This window comes from Hordeum vulgare, chromosome 7H (genome assembly GCF_904849725.1).
Source record: "Hordeum vulgare subsp. vulgare chromosome 7H, MorexV3_pseudomolecules_assembly, whole genome shotgun sequence".
Classification (NCBI taxonomy): Eukaryota; Viridiplantae; Streptophyta; class Magnoliopsida; order Poales; family Poaceae; genus Hordeum; species Hordeum vulgare.
In genome coordinates this window covers 102849194-102874876 of record NC_058524.1, presented here as the reverse complement: position 1 = coordinate 102874876, position 25683 = coordinate 102849194, and the positions used below count along the sequence as shown (strand labels likewise).

The following is a 25683-nucleotide window of genomic DNA, read 5'->3' as shown; positions in this document are numbered from 1 at the left end:
TTGGCCAAGGGGTTACTTGGGTGGGGGTCTCAAGGTTGCGGCTTGCTGGGATGAGGCAAGGCTCTACTATATAAGCTAGGGAGTCTTCCATCGCACGCTAGGGAGTGCGACATTCCGATTTCGGTCATAGACACAAAGTTTAAGGGTGGGGCTGACTGGTGAGGCACCGACTGTCAAAAAGGTGTCGGATGGCCACTGTGGTTGGCTATTGGGCAGGCTATTCTAGGTTGTGGATATATAAATATCTGGCTAGGGATAGCAACCTCGCTAAGATAGGTTTACCCAATGGTCAGCCTGGCTCTGATACCAAGGTTGTGGCGACAGGTTTTTCACAAAATAATTTCCAGAAAACATGTCTTTGTGTTCATGAGCCCCAGGACTACTGTTAGCTGGTGGACACTCACTTGATACAGAAAATCTAAGAAAAATACAAAATCTAGGTTAGAAGACCATGAAGGTCAACTAGTTCAGACAAAAGTATGAGGCTGACGACGGAAACGACTCTAGGTATCTCCAGTGCCCATGGACTCCATTCCCATAGGAACATCTGACCTGGATAAATTCCTATCTTACAAGGCTGCTATCATTGATTCCTATGTTTCGGGGTTGATAGCATCGTGCTCCTCTCCGAGTACAATCTGGCCAAGACAATAGCCTGGGACAAGCCAGTGAGTACTTTGAATGTACTCGCAAACATCAAGAATAAGATAAGTTAAAGCAGGTGAGATGCATGCATAATTCCCTTATCATGCCATAAGAATTAATTCACGGATGCATTCATGCACATAAACCATTTCCACCAATGTTGTACACGCAAGCAAGGAATGGTAACAGTAAATTATAAGCTTGTTGGTCGGGCGTCTAAGGCGACACCTCGGAAGGACAAGCAAATACAAGCCACAATTGGGCGTCTTAGCGACACCACATAAAGGGACTTGTAAAAGGAAAAATTACTATACATGCCATAGTCGGGCGTCTGAGCGACACCACATAAAGAGCTTATATGCAGGTAGTAACAGTTGCCACAGTCGGAGGTCTAAGCGACACCATAGAAAGGGTTGCTACCTCTTGAGCTTGCGTTGGTTTTTCCCTTGAAGAGGATAGGGTGATGCAGCACAATAGTAGTAAGTATTTCCCTCAGTTTGAGAACCAAGGTATCAATCCAGTAGGAGCATCAAGGCAAGTCTCCAAAGTACCTGCGCAAAAAGAGCAAACTTGCACCCAACGCTACAAACGGGTTGTCAATCCCTATTGATTGGAAGGTAAGATCTGAAAGCGGAAAGTGCAACAAAGTAAAAGTGTCGGGCTGAAAATATGATGTGAAGTAGACCCGGGGGCCATAGTGTTCACTAGAGGCTTCTCTCATGATAGCAAATATTACCGTGGGTGACGAATTACTATCGAGCAATTGATAGAACCGCGCAAAGTCATGACGATATCTAAGGCAATGTTCATACATATAGGCATCACGTCCGAGACAAGTAGACCGATACTTTCTGCATCTACTACTATTACTCCACACATCGACCGCTATCCATCATGCATCTAGTGTATTGAGTTCATAACAAACAAAGTAACGCCTTAAGCAAAATGACATGATCTAGAGGGATAAATTCATGCAATAGATATAAACCCCATATTTTTACCCTTGATGGCAACAACATGATGCATGCCTCGCTAACCCTTCTATCACTGGGTGAGGACACCACACGGTATGAACCCAAAACCGAGCACTTCTCCCATTGCCAGAATTATAGATCAAGTTGGCCAAACGAAACCCACAACTCGAAGAGAATTACAAGGATATGAAATCATGCATACAAGAGATCAGAGGAAACTCAAATAAGATTCATAGATAATATGATCATAAATCCACAATTCATCGGATCTCGACAAACACACCGCAAAATAGGATTACATCGGATAGATCTCCATGAAGATGATGGAGAAATTTGTATTGAAGATCCAAGAGAGAGAAGAAGCCATCTAGCTACTAGCTATGGACCCGAAGGTCTGTGGTGTACTACTCACGCATCATCGGAGAGGCAATGGTGTTGATGAATAAGCCCTCCGTGTCCAAATCCCCCCTTCGGTAGGGCACCAGAACGTGCCCCAAATGGGATCTTGCGGAGACAGATTCTTGCGGTGGCGGAAAAGTATTTTCGTGGCTCTCTCCTATGGTTTTAGATTTTTCAGGGATTTATAGGCGGAAGAAGTAGGGCAAAGTAGCCACGGGGGGCCCACAAGCCTGCTAGGCGCGCCCCCAGGCCACGGCTAGGGGGCTTGTGGCCTCCCACGGGACCCTTTGCCTTGGTTCTCAAACTCCCTGCATATCTTCTGTTCGGGAAAAAATCTTTTCAGAGGTTTTATCCTGTTTGGACTCTGTTTGATATTCTCCTCAGAAAAAGGTCAAAAACACGGAAAAACAGGAACTGGCACTTGGCACTGAGTTAATAAGTTAGTCCCAAAAAAGATAAAAAATGCATATAAAACATCCAAAGTTTGACAGGATAATATCATGGAACCATGAAAATTATAGATACGTTGGAGACGTATCAAGGGCATAATAAAATAAATACTTGCCATAGTCGGGAGTTTGAGAGACACCACGTAACGAGCATAATAAAATAAATACTTGCCATAGTCGGGCGTCTGAGTGACACCACATAAAGGGCATAAAAATAATAAAGATATCGAGTATCCAGGAGGTAGAACCGTCCCAAGGATACTCTAATAAATCCATATACCATACATGATTAGTCCATCACAAAATTCATAACACTAATAATACTTATCATGTCGGTTTACAGGAATCATCTCGTTTAACTTTTAATTCCTCCAAAGATTGACACTCAGACCGACACTTGACTAGTCAACTAGTCGTCCTTGACCGTGGCAGGGCTAATCGAATAGTTTTGACTCTGCAGAGGGTGTACTCTTTACCCCCAATCCAAGGGTTTCAACAGTTAGTCGGACTAATTCTGTGTACGATATCTCAAAAATAAACACTCAGAACCAGTACACACACTACAAGGAATATGCTAATACACGACGCTATTTTTTCGTCGCTACATCGTCACGGTTTTTAATTTCCGACGATCTCATGACGAAAAACCAAGCGTCGAAAACGGAGCGTCACAAATGAACAACAGCGATGTTTTGATCAAAATCCTCGTAACCTTTACGACAATTCCTGGATCGTCGTAACCTTTACGACGATCCTAAATCGTCGTTGACAATCAATCCCAATCCTATGTGGCAAAATTACGACGAAATAAAAACATCATGGTTGAAATCAGCCCAACCCATTTGATCACATGGGCTGGTCCAGTTCGGTGCTTTACGTGGGCCGAGCCCATTAAAATAGCCCATTGTGTATTTATTTTTCCTATGCTTTGATTACCTACATGGGCCTGGGCCTAAAATTCGTCCTTTTTAATTTCTGAACCATAGCCTTTTACTATCCACTTCTTTTTTGGGCCTCAACCTTTTTTACGCATTTCTATTTATATTTCATCCTTAATTGCTGCCAATAGATTCAATTTCTATTTTCAAAGCCCAAATAAATTTTGTTCAATAGACATTTCGACCAATTCTAGATTTGGCCCATGCCTATTTTTACCAAATAAAATTTATATCATCAACGCAAAACCAGCCCAGATTCAATGCCAACGTATTTTCCAATTAGGATAGTATTATAAGAATATGTACATAACTCCCAGCATTTGAATTTTGTTTGCATGCAAATATACATCAAATTCTCAGCAAAATCAGCACTAGATCCAAATTCCCAGAAAATTCAGCATGCCTAGATCATGCATGCCTTGCTTTCTTCTCACTTCTTCGTCATAGTGCTCCAGCACCTACAATTAAAACACAAACTAGTCATTAACTGGTACTTGGCCAAATACAGTAGTTTCCTAAACTCAGTCGGTCGGTAGATTGGCCATGGACGGTCCAGGCTCCGCTACGGCCACAAGCGCTCGATGCCAACGGTGAGCCAGATTTCTGTGTTTTAGCCACATGCATGGCCTCCCTCCCTATCCCTGCCTGGGTCTGGGCCTCTCTACGTACCAGACATTCGGAAAATATCTAGTCTTCTACTCCTACTGGTATCTCGGCTACCACTATACATATGTAGAGCTCAGGGACTGTCAGGAACTCCATTACTAGTCATGAAGAGAACGATGTGTAAGACAATGATGTTATGCTCCTTCCTTCCAAGCGCAACCGTAGCACCAAATGCTGAGTCAAGATGTGTAGTGCAATCAGCGCGTACAATTCTGAAGTTCCAGGGTATAATCAGGTTAAGCTGGCTCGTGGCTGTCAGCTATGTGTAGCAGATAAAACTACACTACTTGTGTACATGTCAAACAGAAAGAATGGGCATACCACATTCATCCTTCCTTGTTTTTAGCCTTGATGATTGTCATCACTTCTGTCCAGTTGTCCAACGGACTGGGCAGCAAAGAACTATCACAGCATTGATCTGCTTTTGAAGTTCAGGCGCACGTTCCACCTACAAGAACAAATCATGTCATTAATTCACAAGTTTGCTCACCTGTTTCTCAAGTTCAGGCGACAGTTTTCCGCCCCCTTTATTAACTGATGAAAAGATTCCTACTCGCAAATTCAAACCCCCTTTATAACCAGCCGTCAAAACCTTTTATAATAGAAAAAATAACATAAGAACACATCAGCTCCCGCAACACAAACTAGTCATTAACTGGTACTTGGCCAAATACAGTAGTTTCCTAAATCATGAACTAGTTACTAACTATCAAATATTTAAAATAAGGGACAGTTGTAGTGAGCATCAGTGTCATTTCATAGCCAAGTGACTGTCATAGTTGTACGTAAACTAGTAGACATGCAGGTGGTATTGATCAAGCATTGTATTGCCGTTTACTTACACCTACACTTGCATCTACATGCATACTCCTAATACAATAAAGTGAAGGAAGATGGATACACAGAAGTGACAAACAAGTTTATCTCGAGTCGTGGAGGAGTATTAGTATCAATTAGTAACAGTTGTTTGACAAAAATGATTAATGGACACCAATATTAATGGTAAGCTTTCTGTTGGAGTTTCCTTTCATTTTCCCTACATAGAAGAAAGAGATGTATGATCAGACAAAGTAGGCCAACGCCTAAATGAATCTAGGATCCAGCTATCATGATCACATGTACACACCTACTATCCATATCAGTCAGCAATCAGACTGCATGTTTCCCAATTCAGCCATGCCCGAAGAAAAGAACAACCTCTAGCTGACAGGCTGAGTGCGTGTCCCCTAGCCCCGAGAGGTTACAGAGTTATTCGGTCAACAAAGTTGATGATGACATGCATTCATTCAATCATTCATGCACAACCACTCTAATCTTACTCCTACATCATAACCTGAAAAGCTCCCATTGACGTCTAGAACGAACTGCCACTCCCTCCCAGATGTGGCACTGCATGCAAAACCTGCACCAAAACTTGTCAAGCGCAAGTAAATATGGCTAGCATTGTAGAATTTGCTTCTGCTAATCAATTGCAGGTGCTGGCTAACTAATATAGGGTCAGCATTGTAGTAATAACTAATAACTAACAATAGTTGGCGTGCCCTGTGGCAGGTGGTGCTGATCGCGGGGCGGCTGTCGGGGCGAACAGACAATGAGATCAAGAACTACTGGAACACCACCCTGAGCAAGAAGAACCAGCAGCAGCCCCCCGGCGCCGGCTGCTCGAGCCACCCGCAGGCCAAGCCGCCGCCACCGCCGTAGGCCAGCGGCGAGGCACAGGCCCCGTAGGAGGGCGCGTCCGATTAATACTAATTCAGAAGAAGACCTAGAACCTTTTTTTTGCGAAACAAGAAGGCCTAGAATCTGACAGCACACTTACTTTGGAGCTTCTTGTCCATGTACTTGCGAACCACCAGAACGGAAAAAGTCAGCATCGAAATCCCAAGGAAACAGAGAGAAAACCAAGTGGGACATATGGAACTCGAGATGAGAGGGCGAAGGGCTTACTCCTTCAGTTTTGCTGGACACGTTGTGAACGTTGTCCGAGTTGCCGATGATGGTGAAGGACCACAAACATATAAACATCGATAAAATGATTCTTGTATGCCCACTGCAGCGAAACCATGAATTATCGTTAGTAAAGCATTAACTGTTCTCAATAACAGTACAGAAGGGGACAATATTGAGCAGTCTGTAAGTCTGGCATGGTGGCAACAGTAAAATAGATACAAGCACGCACTCCCTTCTCTGTATATCAATTCAAAGTCTAACCAATCTCTGGATTTTCAGCATGAATCCCTTCTTCGCAAGGAAGATTGTCTAAGGAATTACTTGTACCACCAATCTGATACTTTTTTTTTTTTTTTGGTAATTATGTGTTTAGGCCTAGCCAGAAAATCACCCGGCAATGTGCTTCTATTTACAAATTCCGGATGCTTATAAAAATATATTCTTAACCACATCTGTACTTGAAACCTAGCCCCCAACCAGCTGCATTAACCAGAGGAGCCTCATCTGTACTTGAAACTACATTGGTGCTCTGTAATACTTACATCCTAGATAACGATTGCAGCAAGCAAGTAAAAAATCGATCCCCAGCGGATCAGGCCCGCAGTCACCTAGACAAGCGAGATCTTAGTCAAGTCAAACATAGATTGACCAGGTAAAAACTAAGCAGTAAAACAGAAGAGGGAGCCATCAATGGGAGGCGAGGCGGACGGGTGGATAATCTAAGGGAGGACCTCGGGGAAGGGCTCGGACTGTGCCCAGACAGCGCCGTCGTGGCCGAGGATGGCGGCGGCCGCGAGGCGTTGGCCGTCGATGTCGCAGAGCAGCTGCTCGTCAACGTACTTCTGCCACGACATCCTCCTCCCTCCTCGCTCGCCTGCTCGCGGGATCTCTTTTCTGCCTACCGAGATTTTTGCTCGCTCGCGGGTCGACGCTGCTAATTTTCTCCTGCGACCACCGATGGGCTGGTGGACGGTGGTGCAGCAGGCGTCGCCAGCGTTCTTGCCGGGGCAGGCAGCATCGACGGACACCCTGTACGCCTGCATCACCTGGAACGGGACCATGGCCTGAATCCATCCATGGATCCAAGTCAGAGACCAGTTAACAAGCCGGAATCAGGATGTAGGAAACGAAGTAGTCATAGAGTACAAGGGGAATCGATATAATCGGTGCACGGAAGAGGACGAGGATAATATGGTGACCTCGTAGTCCTCCATGTAGTCTCCGCAGAGCAGGAGCACCTTCTTGGCGGTCATGGCTGTTGTGGCTATGGCTGTGCCTGTGCTCACCTCCCCCACACACACTCCGGATTTCGCCGAGCTCCAAACCAAGCAAGCCTGGATGGGGAGCCGTGGTGGGAGGCGGCGACGAGGGGAGAGGGAGATCAGGGAGAGGGCTAGGGTTCCTGTGCGTGAGAGAGAGGGATGGATGGATGGGGATGGAGAGATGGATGGATGGATGAACGCCATGTCATCAATCCATGCCACAATCAATTCCACCAATTAGAATAAAGCATATGCAATTATATTTTTCCTATTGTTTTGCTTCTACTTTTTCACATGATAAAATCCAAATATGATCTTTTGAAGTAGACAACATGCATCTTGCAATTACAAACAATGTTGTCAAAGGGACTTTTCATTTTCTTTGCACAAAAAATCCATTTTCCATTTTTCAAGTGACCAAAGTGAGTTTTTTTGTGAAGGACCTACCAAATATTTGTTGCAAAATTGGACCAAATTATTTTTCTAAATTTTTGAAGTCTTATTAAATTTACAATTGACCAAATGGTTTGGTGTCAAAAGTTTTTGATCCACCTCTCGTGAAAAAGACAAATTTCCTTTGATTGAGCTCGAAGCAGGTCAAATTTGAACTACAACTGCTTGATAGATTGCTCTTTAATTTTCCCAAAAATCATTTCTAGGTACGTAATTATATATTTAATCATAGAAACACGAGAATATTTGCAAGAATCAAGCCCTAGCTACGAACGGTCATACCCGCCGTTTGGACCGCATTTTTAAACACGCATGAAAAATTCAAAAACAATTGAAAAATTGAAAAACATTCGCATTGTGTCATTATATGTGACCAAGTTACCAGGAAAAATAATAAAGTTGTAATATGGCAATTATTTAAAAAAAGTGTTCTCAGAAATGGGCTACCATGTGTGAAAATTCATGGCTTTCAAGCCAAATGATCAATCTTATGTCCATATTCATGGCATAGTTTGTTCAAATGATCTAATATTGTGCACAAGGGTGTGTATTGGAATGGCAAACAATGTTGCTTAATGAAGTTTTCATTTTCCTTGTATGAAAAGTTCATTCTTCATTTTTCAAGTGCCCAAAATGAGTTTTTTTGTGAAGGACCTACCATATATTTGTAGCAAAATTGGACCAAATTATTTTTCTAACATACTAGGACATATTTGACGTACAATTGACCAAATGGTTGAGTGTTAAAGGCTTTTATCGACCTCTCCTAAATTTTTTTTTCGTTGAATCAAATGAAAGCGGATCAAATTTGAAGTGCAGCTACATTATAGTTTGCTCTTCATTTTTCTTAAAAATCATTTCTAGGTACACAAGTATCTATTTTATCATAGAAACACCAAAATATTTCCAAGATTGAACCACTAGGTAGGAACAGTCATACCCGCTGTTCTGACCGCGTTTTGAAATGGACATGAAAAATTCAATACAAATTCAAAAAACGGAAAACCATTCCATTGTGTCATTATATGTGACAAAGTTACCAGAAAAAATAATAAACTTGTAATGCGACAATTATTTTAAATAAGTGTTCTTAGAAATGGGCTATCATGTGTGAAGATTCATGGCTTTCAAGCCAAATGGTCAATCTTATGGCCACATTCATGACATAGTTTGTTGAAATGATATAATATTATGCACAAGGGTGCATATTGAAATGACAAACAATGTTGATTAAGGAAGTTTTCATTTTCCTTCGATGAAAAATCCATTTTTCATTTTTCAAGTGAACAAAATGAGTTTTTTGTGAACGACCTACCATATATTTGCTTCAAAATTGGACCAAATAATTTTTATAAAATAGTAGTCCATATTTAATGTACAATTGACAAAATGGGTGGGTGTTCAAAGCTTTTATCCACCTCTCGTGAAAAAGACAAATTTATGTCGATTCAGTTGGAAGCGGGTTAAATTTGAACTGTAGCTGCATTATAGTTTGCTCTTTATTTTTCCCAAAAAGAATTTGTAGGTATAAAAATATCTATTTAATCGTAAATACATGGTGTGATGCCTTGACGTCGAGGTTTGGATGGTGGTCGAGGGCCCCAACTCCAGAGCGCGTGAACTTGCATGCCAACCGCATGGTCACCGCGTGACCATTGCGTTGCCACGCGTTCTAGGTGGAATAAGCATGTCTGGTAAGTTGGACAATCCCTCGGTAGGTGTTAGCAAGAAGAATACAATAGAAGAATCTCACGAGGAGACTAAACTAAGCTCAAACATGAATTAGCAGCCAAGTGTTTGATTAGCGGTGCGGATAATTCACATAGACAATGGGCCTAAATTTTGGCTGAGGATGATCATCTACTAAGGAGACCCTCTTGGCAATTTTTTTAGCTCAAATGGATGAATCTAGGTGGCACTTGCTTTGCAAAGTAACACAGTGTGCAGAAATATGTATGCTGAAGCTCGGATCAAATGAATGAATGGATTGAGATGAAATTTGGTGTATGATGTTAATTTGGGCATATGAAGACACTGTATAAAAATATACAATTTGGACATGCCAAAGGGACACTTCCTTCACAATGTGCCAATCTGGACAGAAAATGGTAACTGAAACTGGGCTCACATAGATGACTGGATTGAGCTGAAATTTGGAGGAGGATGATAATTTGGGCACATTAAGGTATTGTAAAAAATTCTTAAAATTTGGATAAACAAAAATTGTACTTCCTTCACAAAGCTCTATACTGAACAGAATATTGGGAAAAATATTGAGGGAAACTGGCTGAATTAAATGAGCTAAAATTTTGTGGAGTGAGGTTATATGGTTAGAGTCATCCCGTGGTAAATTTTCATCAACTATAAAGCAATATAAAATGTAGTTGCTTCACAAAATTAAAATATTACCAGAAACAAAGATTGGATGATAAGCTCACATGGATTGTTAGATGTGGCTAAAATTTTGTGGAGAGCTATGTTTTGGGAACATAGATGATGTGGAAAAAATTCAACTCATCAGGATATTCGTATCTTGTACTTCCTTCACAAAGCTGTTAACTAAACACAAACTTTGGAAATTTGCTGACAAAGATATACTAGGCAAATCGTTACAAAAGTTTTCATGAGGCAATGATTTGGATAGGAAAGAGTACCCAAAATATATGAGGGTAATCGAAGAAATAGAAATAGCACTTCCTTCACAAAGTGCTATTCTGAACACAATAGGAAAATGAATATTGCTGAATTATTTTTGAACTATGGAAGGAAGGGTTTTCACACATTTGACAAATATATGATCCAAAGTATTTATGAGATTTTTTCAAGAATTTTTGGAATGACAGAATAGTAGGTTGCTTCACAAACTAGGATGAGGTGGGATAGAATGGACCCACGAGTGACATGTCAACATAGTTAGAACATGTTACGACATTTTTACAATCGTCGTAAACTTTATGGCGATCTCATCTTATGCGGTTACGACGTTTTTGACTCACATCGTCGTAATTTATATGTAGATTTGATCCCCTCAAACGGTTTACGACGATCTTGGATGAAATCGTCATAGATTTATGACGAATTCATCAACGACATTTTAAAAACGTCATGTATGAGCATATTTCTTGTAGTGACACCCATTTTTCCACCGCGAAGGCCTCACTCACCAGGACTACGCTACCATGGAAAACCCATAAGACGGGGAGGCTCCAACCTCGACTAGCATGGGATCCAATTTATATTGTGCGCTACAAGAGAATGGCCATTCCCTCTCGGTCCGAGACAGGAAACACCCATGGCCCCTCACCGGATGACTGGATTTAGTCCATGGCCATATATACCTTCATCCTGGCCTCTCTACTTTGTGTGTACCTGGTAATAGGGTTATGACCTACTAGACCGTATTCACTTTCAGGGAAACCTGTGGCAGCACAAAAGGTAAGGTGACACACTGATAATACTGGATCTACGGTCGACTCAGGAGTTTAATGTTTCCGTGAAAGGGTTAGTACCAAATGATTTTGATGAATGACAAACCTCAGGGTTACCGCCAACACACCCTGATATGCTTTCACTAACCACTCTCGTCGCACGGAATGTCAGTCCCATGGTCTCATTGTCACCACGACACACCTTCCTCCGAGGTTGTCCAGGCCAACAGAGCATACGAGGCATGAGGTAGTACCCACTCACCACTTGTCTCACATATATTTAGCAACAAAAATATCCGTCACATGCACTCATGCGAGGTATGATTGTTTGCGTGATTTCTATCAACATAACCCAAAATCATGCAATGGATGCACCACAACAAACATCACTCAACTTCATGCCAATAAGAGTTCAAGATGCTTGCCTTTGAAGTTTGAGGAGGGTGGTGTGTGTACCCCAAAATCTTGAAGTAAGTCTCCTCTCTTCAAATTCCTATTTAAAAAAATATTTAGATTAGCCCAAAATTTGAAAACAGCATAAAAAATTGTTTGATTTTTTTGAAATAAACTATATGGAATTTTAGATAGGTTGGAAAAAGAATCAATTGATTTGGAGTTCTGGTTAAAAAGTTATGAGTAGTCAAATTTTTGGTTAAACTCTGTTTTTAATTAAATCAGAAAAATAAAAGCGCTTCGGACGGAATACACTTTCAGAAACAAGGACACGTACTTACAGGAGAACGTTTCCTAAGCGGGAAAGCGGAGAAGCGGGGCTGCGCCACTCCGGGGCTTGGCTGGCTCACACACAGGCGGGGCCCACCTGTCGGGTTCCTCTCCTTCCTCCCTCGCGCAGAGACAGGGCCAGGGCGAGCTCCGGCGACGCTTGGCAGTGCTAGGGGTTTCTTTCCCGGAGCTGAGCACACTGGAGGGACCAGGAAGCACGACTGCTCCACCTAAGAGGGGGCAGACCCATCGGAGAGCTCAGGGCCGAGCAAGGCGACACCCATGGTGGATGAGAGCTCCGGTGAAGTGGCGGCTTCCTGCCACTAGCTTTCTCAGGCGCAAACGAAGTGGGGAACGGTGCTGCGGGGTCAATCCTAAATTATTGGTGGTTCTAGCTAAGAGGGAGGGGATCTATATTGGCTGGAATTGGCCGGAGATGCTCTCGGCAATGGTGGCCACCGGCGACGAAATCGAGGACATGAGCTCGATTGCCTTGGAAGCGAGGCAACTCGGGTTGGTGTGAGCTACTGGGTGAGCTTGGGAGGGGATTTTATAGGCCTGCGAGGTCGGTTCCCGCGGCTCCGACGACAAGAATGGCGGCACCCATGGTAGTACGAGTCCACTGTTGCCGGGTCGACGTGCCAGGGTACTACGGTATGCGAGGGTGGTCTTGCTGCAGGAGAAGGAGGGGGTCCAGGACAGGTGGAGCTCGGAGGGTGCTTGGGCGGTGCTAGTTGTGGCACGGCCGAAGCAGTCGCCAGCCACAGTGGCTCTGTCAGCCGTGGCAGTGCTCGGGCACAGCAAATGGAAGCAGCCGGGTATGATCGGGGGGGGGGGGGGGGAGTACACTGGTCGGCGCGGTGCGGCTTTTACGGCTGTCAAGGGGCAAGGGCAGAGATGTGGCAGCTTGGGTGCGCGCGTGCAGAAAGCGTGCTCTAGGTGCTTCCAGGGCACGCACACCAGGTGCTCGACAAAATGCCTGGTTCCTCTAGCTATCTCCAAAGCTGCTCCAAATAAACAGAACTAGGCTAGGAATCAGGGTAAGACTGCTAGACATGGTTGCTTGGGCGGTGGGGCAACTCCAGCGTGTAGACTAAACCTCATGCCAATTCTGGCCATGCACCATAGGTGCTTGATGAAATGCCACATGCTTCAAAGGGGCTCTACTGTCAACCAAAAACTCCAGATCATAATCTCCCTAGGTGTTAGTCATGGTGGTATAGCTAGTTTGAGAAAAGAAGAATATTGCTAGTATAACTTTTGAGAAAACCTTTTCTGGATAGAATCTTGGGGCCATTAAAACATGGTCTAAAATATTCCAAAGGATCTCATCTCTCGGACTTAAGGTTTTGGTAGGGTGAACTACCAACAGTAAAAATCACATGGGCATTGGGGCATTTTAAATAGGGGCTGTAGTATAAGTCATCAGACTGGACCAGAATAGAAAAATGGTTGTTTTGCTAATTTTTTCCAAAGCACCGAGTTGGGTTTTTGCCTAAAAGTGAATCTCATGCAATACTTGACATCTCCCAATATTTATAGAACTTTTGAAATATTAAATATAGGGGTTGCAGTTCAAAACACCAATTGGGCTAGAATAGAAAAGAAGATAATGTGCTTAAATTTTTCAAAACACTCGACTATGTTCTTACAAAAATTTGATCCGGAAACATCACATGTCACCTACAAAGTTTTGTCGAATTTGTATAAAAAGTTAACAAAAGGTTGTAGTGTAAAATAGGTCCTTCAAGAAATTAGAAGTTATTTTTGAATAAGAGAAACTTTGGCAAAATATTTATATAAAGGATCTCCAATGAATTATTTTGAAGAAAAGAAATGTCTTGAGGCAATCACTTAATTTCCCACATAATAAAAAAACTTCTACTTGGGAAAAAACATAATTAGAGAAAAGGAGTAGTTCTGAAATTAATGAAAAACCATAAATAGATTTAATCAACATGGTAAAATTAAAATAATATCCCCATTTGATTTAAATAGAGGATTAAAATGGTCTCAAGCAATAACTCAAGTACTCAATGATATTTAAAATGCCACTAAAAAGAAAAGTTTTTGGCAAGAAGCTTTGAAAAGAGCCATGAAGTAATTTATTATTCAAAGATTTTATTTTTAGGCAATATTTTAATTTCTAAAAATATGATAAATTTTTGGGGTGTGACATTTACCCACCGTATGCTTTGTTCGAGAGAGAAGCCTCTAGCGAAAACTATGCCCCCGGGTCTCTTCACAAATATATTACTAAAATACAAAAATACATTGCCTCCTTTATTTATTTGCATTTACTTTTTATATGTATATTTTTATTATCTATCTATAACTACTTATTGCTTGCAAGTAATGAGTTCACGGGGATTGACAACCCTCTTGCCCGTGTTGGGTGCAAATGTGTGCTTTTTTATTTGTAGGAGTTGAAGACGGGAATTTGCATGATCCTACTACTAGTTCTATAATCTCGGTTCTCACTGAGGGAAATACTTATCTCTACTATGATGCATCATCCCCTCCTCTTCGGGGAAAATCCCAACGCAGTTTACAAGTATCACATACGGGGGTTAGACAAAATAGTGTTGGGCAATTGACAGAATAGCGCATAGCATGACATGTAATTCATGACAATGATTATGTATATATGCATCACGTCCATTAACAAATAGGCTGACTACTGCCTGCATCTACTACTATTACTCCACTCATTTACTGCTATCTAGCTTGCGTCTAGAGTCTTAAGTATAAAACAGAGTAATGGTTGGAGCAAGGTGACACGATTTAGACAAAGTAAGACAAGCAATATGTTCAGAGCCCGTCGTTTTGTCCTTAATGGAAACAATACAAATATGTATCATGTCCCTTTCTGTCACTCGGATTGATCATCTCAAGATTGAACCCATTACAACACACCACTCCCACTGAAGATAAGTGAATCTAGTTGGCCAAACCAAACCGAAAGATCAGAGAGAAATACAAAGCTATAACAATCATGAATAAAAGAATTCAGAGAAGCCTCAATTAATATTCATGAATAATCTGATCATAAACCCACAATTCATCGGATCCCAACAAACACACCGCAAACGAGGATTGCATTGCATAGATCACCGCGGGAATCATGATGAACTTTGTATTGAAGATGAAAGAGAAATAAGAAGACATCTAGGTACTAGCTATGGACCCATAGGCCTGTGGTGGACTAGTCACACATCATCATGGAGGAGGCAAGGTTGATGGAGATGGCCTCCATGATCGACTCCCCATCTGACAAGGCATCGAAAAATGTCTCCAGATGAGATCTCGGCGGAACGGAGATTTGTGGCGGCGGAAAAAGTGTTTCGTTGGCTCTCTATTGGTTTCCCGATTTTAGAGAATTTATGGAGGTGGAATTAGGTTAGACGGATCTACGAGGGGCCCACAAGGCACTAGGGCATGCCTGCGCCCTGGTCGCGCCCTGTTGCCTTGCCGTCTCCTCATTTGTCGTCTGGTCTCCTTGATGACCCACAAGTATAGGGGGTCAATCGTAGTGCTTTCAATAAGTAATAGTGTCGAACCCGACGAGTAGCGGAAGGAAATGACAAGCGGTTTTCAGCAAGGTAATTTGTGCAAGCACTGAAATAGTGGTAACAAGTTGTTTGATAGCAAGATAATTGTAACAAGTGATAAGTAGCAATAGTAACAATAGGGCCAGCAAGGTAGCCCAGTCCTTTTGTGGCAAACGATAGTCGAGAACAATTTCTTGTAAGAGGCAAAGCGTTCTTGAGGGCACACGGGAACTTCATCTAGTCACATTCATCATGTTGGGTTAATTCGCATTCGGTATTTTGATAATTTGATAAGTGGGTGGACCGTTGCTTGGGTGCTCTTCTTACTTGACCAAACCTGCCACTTATGATTAACCCTCCCACAAGCATCCGCAACTATGAGAAAAGTATTAAGAATAAATTCTAATCATAGCATTAAACATAGGGATCCAAATTAGCCCCTTACGAAGTAGTGTATAGATTGTGGTTTATGTTTCTATCAATCTTGCAATGCATTCCCTTAGGGACAAAATATGGTGAAGTGTTATGTAGTTGACGTTCACGTAACACCACTAAGGGGACACAACATTCATATCATCAAAATATCAAATGAATATGAACTTCACATAACTACTTGCAGCATGATTTCTCGTGTGGCGTCAAGAAAAAAAGTAACTACTCACAAGTTATAAACAGGTTCATGATCAGAGAGGTATTATATAGCATAATGAATCTGAACATATGATCTTCCACCAAATAAACCATAAATCATCAACTACAAGATGTAATTAACACTACTAGACACACCCGAGGTACCAATCCGAGGTTCCTGTACAAGATTGAGTATAATAGATGGACTAGGATTTTGATAGGAGATGGTGTTGGTGGAGATGTTGATGGATATTGGCCTCCCCAAGATGAGAGGGTTATTGGTTATGACGATGACCTTGATTTCCCCCTCCAGAAGGGTAGTTCGTCCGGCATAGTCGCTTCGCTGGAAGGCAAAAGTGCTCCTGCCCAGGTTCCACCTCGAGACGGCGGCGCTTCACCCCAAAAGTCCTCTGCTTAATTTTTTAGGTAGAAGGAGAATTTATACCACAAGATGGTCAACAGAGGTGGCCTAGGTGGCCCACTAGACACCAGGCCGCGCCAGGGGTGCCTGGTGCGCCCTAGTGTGTAGTTGCCGCCTGGTGGCCCCCTCCAGCACTTCTTTGTTCCAGTATTTTTTATTTATTATAAAATAAATTTCCATAATTTTTCAGCCAATTTGAGATGTGCAGAATAGGTATATCTGTCGTAGCTTTTTCATGTCCAGAATTCCATCTGTCGGTGTCGATGCACTAGAGACTAGGGTCCCTTGTGCCCCACACTTGTGCACGGGCATCGGCGACGCCCCCGACAACAGTATGCCGGGAAGAGTAGGAGGAAGGCAATCCAAGACCCACTAAGGCCACGCCCTTCCCTCACTGCATGGGGCGTGGAGTACAAAGGCTCCAGACGTAAGGCCCCATCAAGCCCTCCTTGTCGGGAAGATTCCCAAGGCCAAGGCAAGCCGGCTTCGTCGGAAAGACTACCCTAAGAATAGCAAGACCCCGACAAGATTCCCTTGCCGGGATGGCTCGCACAGACTGGTGAGGCCCCCGGAAAGACCTCCTTTCCGGGAAAGTATTCAAGTCCCCGGCAAGCCTTCCTTGCTGGGAAAGTGACCAAGTCATCCAACAGGGACTCCAGGCCGGCAAGCCCCTGTTCACTCACCAGGTGTCCCTCCCAGTTTCTACCACAATCCAACCGCTCCAGCACATCCCTCGTGTGCCAACACAAGGACCAGGTGTCGATTCACCTGGGCACGTGTCGCAACCATCTTACGGCAGGTCAGGGGTCAGACAGGGCATTTATTGCCCCGGACACCACCGAAGAAGTAGAGCGGTGAACACTGTTCACTGTACACCCCGTGAGCACATTGTTGGTGACCCCTTTGCCTATAAAAGGAGGCCCAAAGCTCAATCTTAGGGGTTGGACTTTTTGGGATCAGAGACTCCCTAATAACCTACTAAGTTAATATAGCAAAACCACCATACAGTAAGCACACAATACTAACTAAGCAGGAGTAGGGTTTTACGCGCCAAGCGGTCTGAACCTGGGTAAAAAGGACCTTGTCGGTGTTGATCGCTAGTTCCGCTCTCGACGCCGTACCTCTCTCTCCCTGCCAAACGATCAAGGGACTCCTCGAGTTTCCCATAGGTGTTGGTTTTCCCCGACATCTTTGGCGTTCCATGTAGGGGGAGCGATGGTTGAGAGCTTGTTCGTGGATTCAAGCAAGTTCCGCATCAGATCTTGGGAGGTTGAGCGCACCACTGCGGTCCCTCAAAGCAGGGTGCAACGATGGTCGCTCTACTTCGCCACAACCTCCTGACGCCTACACGGGAGCCCTGCTACGCGAACGCAGGCTAGGGGGACGGAGACCTCAAGCTGGAAGGCACTAGGCTGACGCACCGCTTTGGGATAGTGCGTTGCTGTCGAGGGTGTGCCTAGGGGCTCCGGCGAGGCCTCCGACGCATACTCCGGCCGACGCACCTCCACGGAGAGGTGCATAGCTGTCGAGAATGCGCCTATGGGCCCCGGAACCCTGGCACACACTCCAGCCGAATGCTTTCCCCCTGGAAGAATCACGTCTTTTCCAAAGGTGCACTCGGGGGCTCCGTCAGCATGGCCTGGCAAAACAGGAAACAAAGTTATGCTTCGGCAACCCCCCTTCTATACGTTAGTCGAGAACTGTGGGCAAGTATCTTGCCGGAGGGGAAGTTGTCGGAAGAGTATAGTCTCCTGCTTGCCGGGGACCTGAAGCCCCGACAAAGGACCCAAGCGCCGCGGCACGATAGATAAGTGATAAATATTTCAAATTGAGATTTCAGAGTAGATAGGTTGTTCCCTTTCTGGAAGATCCCAAACCTTGTTTGAGAAACCTGCACGTAGATGGAACCTTGTCAAGATCAGTGCACCTTAGTTCTGTTTAGAACTAGTTCAATGACCTGAATGGCCACAGAGCGCCTTCACACTATTTCAAAGTAGTTCAACATTCTTATTGGCTACATAGCACCTTATTTCGCCTCGAGCCGCGCTCGCCGATCTAATGGTTGCACCGAGTGCGACAAGTAGCCTTGCCGGTAATGATCCCTCAAGCGAACTGCTAAGGATCCGTTCCTCAAAGTACTAGCGGTAGGACCAGTCATGCCGGCAAGCTTCCGAAAAATGCAAAAGGCGTATCATACAAGGATAAGTATCATATGCAAGGGAAACAACATTTCAGTCATTTGTTTGAAACAAACGCAGACATATTACATGAATGATTTTTGCTACTCTAAACTATTGTACTATCTTTTGGCGAGGGACATGCTTGCCGGACAGAAGTTCAAGAAGACAAAAAGGCGGAGCTCGCGGCACGGTCTGTGCTGGCTCCCACAGGACCAACACTGTGCCAGTGAGAACGGGACCAGCCCCGACAAGCTCCACCCGGCCCTTTCTGGCTTGATACCAGAGGGTCGTGCACATGAAGGGGCAAAGGATCCAGAGCCCACAAGCGCGCCTCCTCCTGCGGACGGGGGGCCAACACCTGCTCCGTTGAGGTGGCCCAAGCAGGGGGGCTGGAGAAGTTAGAGCTTGCGGAGGTGCCTCCCCTCGAACACGAGGCACCGACACCAGCTCCAGCAAGATAACCACGCCGGGCAGGGGAGAGGCGTGAGCGGGCCTCGGCGGCAGGGCCGACAGTCAGTTGGAGCTCGGGGAGTCGTACTCCAACCTGACCCCCCGAGATCCTGACCTGCCAAGAGCGCCACTCCGCCTCTGCCCTCCTTGTCGCTATCGCTCGAGGAGGGACACTTGGCACCGCTTGAGCTCTCTTCGTAGCAGCCGAAACACACACCTGAGCGCCCGTAAAACTTGACGGATAGCATATTATCCTCTGATAGCTTGAAGCAGTGGATATGCCCATCCTCGAGGCTGTGGGCGCGGGCGAAGGCTTTCCAGCCCCTCCCGAACAACATGGAGCGGCGTTTTGGGTACTCCACGTGCACCTGCATGACGGTGTGGGAGCAACCATACGCCAGCAACCACAATACAGGGGGCTTGGCGGCCTCCATCGCTCTAGGAAAAGGGCTAGGGACATGCAAATGGCCCCGAGGGACGCCGTGCATCTCCACGACGAACTCCAGCGCCGTCCCATCCGAGTACCTGCCAAGCGGAGGAGAAGACGGAGGTGCTGGAGTAGCACTCCGCCTCCCCCGGCCACGGCATCCGTGACGAGCGCGACTATCGCCCCTCCGCCACCACGGACGCTCGTGCCGCCCTACGCAGATATGCCCCCCTGAAGTTGTGGCATGATCCGAGCGGGATCCCCTTGCCGCCCTGGCGGCCGATTGTGGCCTCCCTCGTCCCCTAGCCATGGTTAGGGGCGAGCGCCACCTGGAGCTAGAAAAGATTCTACCGATGCAAGCTAGGGGTACTGGATGTTTCAGGAGCTGATGGATGATAAAAACCCCCTCGCAAAATCCCTAATTTATAGGGCAAGGCGCAGGGGGCTAGCTCCCCTCACTTTAGAAACCGCCGCCCCTCTCGCCCAATCACCCATGATCACGGGCGAACAGGGAACCGCCCTGCTGCACCAATGCATGCGGGGGCGGGCCCTGCCATGACTGCGACCTTTCTGGCCACGAATGCCACTTGCCTGACCATTACTGCGCATGCTTCACGCATGGCAATAACATGCCAGGAGGTGGGGAGGCTACTGTATGCACACTTCTCCACCTCGCGTGCTGGATGCGCGACGTGGGGAAGGGCCGCCTACAACGGCTCCAATGGTACAGAGTTCCCTGCTAAGGAAGCCCGTGCACTACTTTGGGCTTGGCCTAGCAACGCCCCGCGCGCGTATGTGGCTCAGGCCCGGGGGCTCCTGTCGGTGCACTGGAGACTGGGGTCCCTTGTGCCCCATACTTGTGCACGGGCATCGGCGACGCCCCCGACAACAGTGTACCGGGAAGAGCAGCAGGAAGGTAATCCAAGACCCACCAGGGCCACACCCTTCCCTCATTGCGTGGGGCGTGGAGTACAAAGGCTCCAGACAAAAGGCTCCGACAAGCCCTCCTTGTCGGGAAGATTCCCAAGGCCCCGACATGCCGGCTTCGTCGGGAAGACTACCTGAAGAATAGCAAGACTCTGAAAAGTTTCCCTTGCCGAGAAGACTCGCACAGACTGACGAGGCCCTAGGCAAGCCCTCCTTTCCGGGAAAGTATTCAAGTCCCCGGCAAGCCTTCCTAGCCGGGAAGGTGACCAAGTCATCCGACAGGGACACTAGGCCGGCAAGCCCCTGCTCGCTCGCCAGGTGTCCCTCCCAGTTTCTACCACAATCCGATCGCTCTAGCACATCCCTCGTGTGCCAGCACAAGGCCCAGGTGTCGATTCACCTGGGTATGTGTCGCAATCATCTTTCGGCAGGTCAGGGGTCAGACAGGCCATTTACTGCCCCTGACACCACCGAAGAAGTAGAGCAGTGAACACTGTGCATTGTACACACCGTGAGCACACTGTTGGTGACCCCTTTGCCTATAAAAGGAGGCCCAAAGCTCATTCTTAGGGGTTGTACTTTTTGGGGATTAGAGACTCCCTAATCACCTACTAAGTTACTGTACCAAAACCACCCTACAGTAAGAACACAATACTAACTAAGTAGGAGTAGGGTTTTACGCGCCAAGCGGCCCGAACCTGGGTAAAAAGGACCTTGCCGGTGTTGATCGCTAGTTCCGATCTCGACACCGTAGCTCTCTCTCCCTGCCAAACGATCAAGGGACTCCTCAAGTTCCCCATAGGACTTGGTTTTCCCTGACAATCGGTATTCTCCCACTTGATGTAAACCTTGTATATTATGATAGAAAAGGCATTAGAATTACTCCACCAAGTGGAAAAATGCATAAAACACTAAAAATAACTGTAACAAAACATGATGCAAAATGGACGTATCAACTCCCCCAAGCTTAGTCCTCGCTTGTCCTTAAGTGAAAGTTGATAGCGAATATCATGACCACATGCTCTGAGAGATAGGTGTCGATAAAAACAAATCAAGTACATAGCAGCATCATGCTCGTTATTATAACAACAAATAAAAATTTATAAAATACTTCATAACAACATTCTCACACTACTGGAATCAGGGAATTTGCCATCAACCAGTTCTTTGCCATCTGTTAGCTGATGGCAAAGAGTCTCTTTGCCGCCAGCTTCCACAAAACACATGGCAAAGATATGGCTGATGGCAAAGGGCCTTTTTGCCATCAGCCAAATCTTTGCCGTTTGCCAGAAGATGGCAAAGAAAGTCAAAGATTCCTGTAGTGTCATCATATAACTGTTATCATAAAGGCTTCTTATAAACAAGTAGCAATTCATCACAACACTGAAGTATGAAGCATAGACTATATTGAAAACTAACAAACTATGTTCTCTGTCAACTTTGCAACACAACTCATCGTATTTTCAAGAAGGTTCACATGTCGGAGCTTTTAACAAAGTCTACATACTCAACCATCATTTAGTCCGTCGCTTTTATCATCGCCATCACAAGTTTGTACAATGCTTAATTTCCCTTACTCTAAATGATCAAACATGTTTAGAAGCAATTTTTATTGCTTTGTGCACCGATGACAACTTACTTGAAGGATCTTACTCAATCCATAGGTAGGTATGGTGGTCTCTTGAAACATGGATTTAGGTTTAAGGCTTTGGATGCACAAGTAGTATCTCTACTTAGTGCGGAGTTTTTGGCTAGCAAAGGTATTGGGCAAGCACCACATGTTAGAGGATCTATAACAATATAACTTCTATGTGAACGTGAACAAAAATAAATCATTACGTTGTCTTCCTTGTCCAATGTCAACATTTTTGGCATATTATAATTAATGGGGTCTCACAATCATAAAAGATGTCAAGGATACTGTATTTTTCATGTATATCTTCTCTTCCCTTATTAATTATTTCATGTGTTGCATCACCGACAATTGCTATGTTTTTCAATCTTCAACAAATTTTACCACTTATAATTTTCCTTATGTTATGTCACTACTTACTGTAAGATTGGGATATGATCTTTTTCGTTATTTTACTTTATTTTGATTGCAGAAATAAAGTAGAGAAGGAAAACTCAAACTAAACTTTATTATATAACTCTCACTCGATTACAAAGATAAACAAATACATCACGAAACTAGCACTCAAAAGAAAAACATTTAACTAAACTTTTATTTGACTAGATTTCAGAATAGCTAAAGATCAAACTAGGATGGATAAAGAGAAAGAAGTGTGATAGGTGTGTGGGAACCCCGACTTACAAGTCGTGATCGCCGAATGAACATGCTCAGTGATCCCAGAGATCAATGCTCACCAAACACACATATGCTGAGTATTAAGAGTCTTACATCCTAGTACCGAATTATTACATGACATGACCAAATGGTTAAGTTCACAAGGTAGGTCCTATAAGGCCAAATCACACTGATACAACTAGTAGAGTAAATCTTAGGGCTAAGCGGGTGCCCATACCATGAGCCTACACCAACATGCATTCTGACTGGGAAGCGTCCTAGTTCACAGGGCCGTCTCCGAAGACGTACTCTTCTCCAAACTCTGGTCATTCCATGTCTGGTCAATAATATAACCAGTGGCAAGCCAATGAGTACTTTGAATGTACTCGCAAACAGCCCATGATATGAATAATGCACTTGGTAGAATAACAAGTATATGCAGTTTGGTGGATAACAACTTGACTGTAAATAAACATGAGCATGGATGTGCAACATAAGCTAGATGGTAATTAGAAGAACAAGTTACATATATCAACATATGTGTCAAGGGCTGAACACTCCAGGTTCACCCGATATGCCAAGTCACCAACCTTGGTCATATCATCTGTTTCATATTAACACCATTTACCACACACTCACACACACTTGGTTTATGCGGAAACGACTGGACGTAGTTTAAGCAGCACCACCCAACTGTCCTTGACTATGGACACGGCTATTCTAATAGTTTTACACTCTGTAGAGGTTGTACGCTGTACCCACGAGATCCGGGAAACTTCCGTGTCATCCACGACTCATGGTATATAACATACCCGAGGTTAGTACCCGATCATTGCCTTTCCCTTGACGATACTAGACAAAGAGGTCCACTGGATTGGTACCCAACCCACATGATGTACGTCTTACGAGCATCGACTCTGGATAGTATCATCCATGCAGGGACCAACGGTGTGCCCGAAACACGTAAAAATGACATAGTCGCCTTATCTCGCACGACCCCATCATGAGAGTGACCACACATCACTCCCGCCACTAGTAATGTGGCTCCTTGCTAGTACCGACCAGAGTAATCAACAATGCCCCGTCCCATAAAGGGTAACGTAGTCGCACATGTAAGGTTGGGACGGTCAAAACATCATAAATCTATTCCCATTTCCGAAACCATACACACAAAAAATACCCGGTGCACCACTTCACCAAAAGTGGCCACCTAACTCATCATCACCCTCGTGCAGTAGTGTCACCCAACGGGGTTTTCATAAAACTTTGATTTTAGACCGTCATATTGCTCATGCTACTATGCTTAGCTATACTTGTCAACAGGATGGTAGGATCATGCTCAAAATGCAAGTGCTCTGGAGGAGCTATCAGAAACATCATACCAATGATTTACCGATACTTATGATCATATGCAACGAAAATATTTGTTCTACTTAGCATGCAATATAACATATGCTCAAACATGGTCAGAGGGCTGCTTGCCTTGGTTAGCTAGGTATCCGGGGTCTTCAAGTCCAACTCCTTCATCACACGGGGTTTCTATCGTCGTAATAAATAAAAAGCAATAAGTAGCTCACCACAAAAGAGATCACAAAGTCACTTTAAAAATGTTGTTTAATTCTTACAAATCCATAGTGTTATTTTAAAAATATTTTCTCTGATTTTAGTGGAAGCATATTTTTAAAATCAATTTAACACAAGCAAAAGTATTCCAAATTATCTATTTTAATTATTATAAAACAGATAAGTTGTTCTAAAAATTTACCTAATAGTTCCATTTAATACTCCTCATAAATTTACGCTGGTTAAATGTTTTTATAAAAATCTTTTAAGATAGAGCTTTAAAATAAAAGAAAAAGGGCAACAACCCTAGCCTGACTTGGCTTGGGGGCTGGGCCGGCCTAGTGGCCAGCCAGTCAGCCTGCCCAGGCGAGCGCGCCGTCAGGTTTGAACTCGACGCGCGGGCCCATGCGGTCAGCGGTTGTGGGGAGCAAGGGAGAGGGAGATGGGCCACCGACAGGTGGGGCACACCTGTCGGGGTCGTCTCCTACCTCTCTACAGAGAGGAGGAGGAGCACGCCGGCGTGGCTACCGACGTCCTAGGGCCCTAACAACGGCGGGAATGGTCCGGCTCGTCATCGCCTACCTGCTGGCAGTCGAGTCGACGACGGGGGGTGGGGGGGGTCCTGGTTCACCGGCGACGAGGGGGCTGCATCAGAGAGGTTCCAGTCAACGGAGGAGGTGGTGGCTACAGGCATGTATTTGCTCGGGGAAGAGGGGGGAAATGATCATGGGGACACGGGAAGTGCGTAGGTGGGCATAGGGACGCGAGAACTGACGTGTAGCTAGAGATTGACCAGAGCTCCGAGGCGGTGGGGCCTCGGTCGATCTTGAGCACCAGGGCTCTTCTTGCTCAATGGGGTGGCTAGGGAGGTGATTAGGGTCTAGGTGGAGTGGAGTGAGGGGTGCTGGAGCGAGGGGGTGGCCTTATATAGGCCCGCAACGGTGCACCGGGCGGGAAGCTCCGGTGGTTTCACCGCAGCGTGCATGGGGGCACAAAGAGTTTCTGGGATCGAAACCATGGTCTCAGGACGTGGTTTCGGACCTATGAGCTTACTACGACACAGAGAGGAGCGAGGAGTGGCGTGCCTACGTGGCCACGTTCCTCTCGCCGCTACTCGTGCGCGCGGGCACGTGTCGCACCAGCTCTCAGAGCGGGAAAGAAGGGGCCCTGGGGGCTGCCTGATGCAGAGGGGTTGTGGGGAGAGGAGAGACACTTCATGGAGGCTGGAACTGGCGGAGGAAGTCGCCCCCACCTCGGTTGCTCTCTGTAGCGCGCCTAGAGTGCATCTTTGGCATGCCACGACATGCTGGCACGCTCTGGGGTGCCTTGGACGCGTCTGGCGTGTCCTGGGCCCTTTCTT

At 45.2% G+C, this 25683-nt stretch overlaps 1 long non-coding RNA gene across 1 annotated transcript; it reads right to left on the bottom strand.

The window, feature by feature from the left end:
• Positions 1-3661: 3661 nt before the first annotated feature.
• LOC123412693 lies at positions 3662-5081 on the bottom strand. Its single transcript, XR_006613574.1, has 2 exons — positions 4393-5081; positions 3662-3863 (listed from the first exon to the last, which is right to left on the bottom strand). It is a non-coding gene; the product is annotated as an uncharacterized LOC123412693 (long non-coding RNA).
• Between the last annotated feature and the right edge of the window lie 20602 nt (positions 5082-25683).